Consider the following 3,906-nt stretch of genomic DNA (forward strand, 5'->3'; position numbering starts at 1 on the left):
CATAAATTAAAAACAAAAACATTTTGCATCAAATTATGACTCCCGCACTTTCTAGATGAGTGACATTTTCAAGATCTTTAACTTCTCCCTGAGTCTCAGCTGACTCGTTACAAAATAGAAATAACCTAATTACAAAGCATTTAGTATAGACAGAATTGACAGAATGGGATTAGATGGGATAAGAATTAATATGTTCCTGAGCAATTCAATTTTGATAAAAGTGTGTTAAAATGGCCTTAAAAGTGTTCGTTCAAAGGGACGATATGATGAGAGGGGTTTAGTACATTTATTTGAACACTATTTTGCTTAAAGAACTCCAGGAAAAGAAACTAGAAAACCCTAATAGTAATTAAGCATGGAGATCAGGGTCTGTGTTAGGGTATTGAGTGCAGGAACAGGAATGAAAAGACTTGCTGGAGGAATATTTCAAAGACCAGAGAAAAATAATTGATCCTCTAGTTCAACAGAATAAAAAATAATAATATTGGCTTAGTTCTACTGAAAACTGACATTTCTAAATGGCTGTTTTATAAGAAAATAATAACGGTTCGGTTTACGGTTCAGCAAGAAATTAATATTTGAGCTATACTTGGTGTTGGAGTTTTGTAAATCTGTGCTTTTCCATCTGGTGTGTAGTTCACAGTTCAGTTAAAGACCTTGCTAAGACATATGATGCCTTACTACACAGCCGAGAGCTACAGAATAGAAAAATATATTACAATGAAATATTAGATTTGTATTTGGTAGAAGAGTGCAGAGGAATGTAGAGTAGTTGAGATTAGGTTGAGAGTAAAATAAGTCAGACAGCCGGAATTTGAAAGAAACGCTAACTTAAAAATAGTCATAGGTTTGGCCATGTATATATTCTGGGGGAAAAAAAAATGTAAACACTTCAGACTGCTAAATTTTTCTCCAACCAGGAACTATGTTTACAAAGATAAAGAAAACTGAAGAGTTCAAAAATGCTTAATAGATATAGAATAAAACCGCAGATTTCTTGGAAATGATGAGTACAGGGAATGACTGAAGTACCTAGAATAATAACTTTATCTATAATATCGATTTGGTTATTTTCAGTAGGTTCTTGTTCAACTTCTCATTTCTCTAAAAATAGCTCAAATTTTGAGGTAGATTGTGGGTGGTACATTGAGGGCATTCCCTTCAAAGAAATAGAGATTTCTGCCCCTGATGTTCCTGCTATGATTGCAAGCTGCTTAGTTTATATGTTGCTTTATTCTCTTTACAAACAAGAGGAAAAAAAAGAGGTAATATTCTGGAGATGATTTACAGGTTTGTTTTTTAACAGCAACTAATAAAACATAGGCTGTAAAGCATTTGAAATATATAAAATTGGGGGCTAATGCATAATCATACGTGCTAAGATACCATGCTGCAAAGGACAGCTCAAATGTTCCAGGTGTTCACAACTGAAAAAGGCTAATGACTCCAGAGCTGCTATAATTCATGAAAAAGACAAAGATCTAAGTTCTGCAAGCCAGAGAAGGACGCAGTAAACATTGGAGGACTTTATTCGTTATTAAAATATGCAAAAATTAAATAGCCAGGGCCTCAAGCTAAGAACCCTATGGCATTATAAAATAGATTGCAAATTAGTTATTTAGTTTATGCTAGACTATCAGAAGAATTAATCTATAATTTATGCTAAAGAATTATTCATTTTAATTTTTCACCAGGATCTGTGCAAGCCAGATACGCAAATGAAGAGGAAAAAAAGGTAATTGTCAGTCCCAATATGTTTTACTACCTCTGTTCCTTTTATTTTCAGCATTTTACATTTGCTTCATCAATACAATCTCTACCATGCCTTGTACTGACCCAGTTCCTGAGCCAATTCTGATTAACGCAAGAAATACATCAGTGCTACAATCTGGGGGCCTATAAAATCAAGTCAGATTCTCCCTTTTCAGTGTATGTTCTTGCTTTGTTTAATATCTTACATGGACAGTCCCTCTCTTGATGGAGATTCCGTTTTAGCAAATTCATCTCTATTGATCATTTATTCCATGTTAAAACCTGTGTTTGAGGGCACCTGGGTGACTCGGTTGGTTAAGCAGCTGTCTTCGGCTCAGGTCATGATCGCAGGGTCCTGGGATCGAGTCCTGCATCGGCTCCCTGCTCAGTGGGGAGTCTGCTTCTCCCGCTCCCTCTGCCCCTCCCCCTGCTTGTGTTCTCTCTCTCTCTCTCAAATAAATAAATAAAATCTTTAAAAAAAATCCTAGGTTTGTCCTATAAACTTTTTTAGCTTCAAATATTATGAATTGAGTTAATCATCTGCCTCACTTCATGACATCTCATCATCACTGGTCACTACAAGTGTCCTTATTAGTTTATTTCATAATTTTTTTCTTTATCGATCATCTCCTTTCTCAACCTCTTCCCCAGCTATTAAGGGGAAGTGGATGCAGCTATATAATGCAAGTAGGGAAAATGAATGAAACGCAAAAGTCTTACTCCTATATATTGTGATGACAATTAATGGCAAACTACAAATCAAATAGTCTGGATTCTTAATGGTATAGACCCTCAAGGAATAAAATTTGGGGTCACTGTGCCAGTCAAGAAACCATAATCATCTGAGGTGCTTTCTGAGGCTAAAGGAAATAAACTGGTAATGTAAAATGGAAATTATCAACACCAGCTATGACCACGTGATCACTTGCAACAAGGAGGTCTAGTGGTTGTGGCTGTTTCTTCCTTGCTCTGTGCGTGTGTGTGTGTGTATACTCATGTGTGTGTGTATATGAAAAAACATTTGTATATGTGTGTGTGTCAATTATTATTCTTTTTATTTTTTCACTCCTGTTCTTTTATTGTTAAAGCAAATGTATGTTGATGTGTTAATAGTGATTAAACTTGTATTTCGGTATTTAGGTGCGAAGATATCAATCATGGATCACTACATCAAAAATTAATGATGTAATGTATAGTGATTAACATAACATAATAAAATTTTTAAAAATGCAAAAAAAAGAGAGAAAATATCAAAGGGGAGTATGACTTAGAAGAACAAACATCACCTCAAGGTGAATAAAGTAAGATTTTGTGTATCCACTTTTGGGGGAGTAGGTTAGCATGTTTTGGGTTTAATGTGTGTCAGTTGCATTGTGTTAGTTAAAAAATTATTGTGTTTGGAAGTTACATATGGCTAAAATGATGTGTATGAATACCAAGTGGACAAGGTATAGACTGTGGTGGACTGTTCTCTGTGGCTTGGTTATGCTGGAAATCGAATTTTTGAAACTCCCCTTCCTCTATGTGTCTGAATTAAAATTAACCAAAAGAGAAACTCATGAGTGGTTTGGAATGCATAATAGCAACAGTGACTATAATCCCTAAAAGATATTTGTCAAGTTCAGATATGGTGACTAACAGATTCAGAGATGTGTGCTGACTTCCTATTTACCACCATTATGCTCTCCTCCATGCCCACCCTTCCTCATGGATGCCAGCCTGCTGGTCGACAGTGACCCTAGGCAGTGACCATATACTTGGCTGTGGATCCCGCCAATTGCTTACACACCATTCAAATTAAAATTGTATAGTAAATACCTATATAAACCTACGAATTTCATGAACCACAAACTATTCTACTAAATGTATGAAACAGCAGATGCTCTTTAAATTCTACTGTTCAAATAGTCTAATCTCTCATTAAGATTTTTCATGAAAAGCCTATAATTCTAGCCAATGGAATGTCTAGCTCAAGTTCTAAGCTGGGCCAACGCTCTCTGAGAGTTTTGAACCTCTGGTTTGTTCAACAACTCAAATCCTGGAAAATGTTGCCTTATCTCAAATTTAATTCTGTTTCTTCAGTTCTTCCTTATCTCCTGACTTCTGACCTTGTTCACTGTTCCTCGTCGCACATTGAATATAGTGCTATGATCC

The 3,906-nt window shown here is 35.7% G+C and overlaps 1 pseudogene; it reads left to right on the forward strand.

Moving 5' to 3' along the window:
- Positions 1-3,357, forward strand: part of LOC118010893 — a 3,900-nt pseudogene extending 543 nt beyond the window's left edge.
- The last annotated feature ends 549 nt before the right edge of the window (positions 3,358-3,906 follow it).

Source organism: Mirounga leonina, unplaced genomic scaffold (assembly GCF_011800145.1).
Source record: "Mirounga leonina isolate KUSES-001 unplaced genomic scaffold, KU_Mleo_1.0 Mir_129, whole genome shotgun sequence".
Lineage (NCBI taxonomy): Eukaryota > Metazoa > Chordata > Mammalia > Carnivora > Phocidae > Mirounga > Mirounga leonina.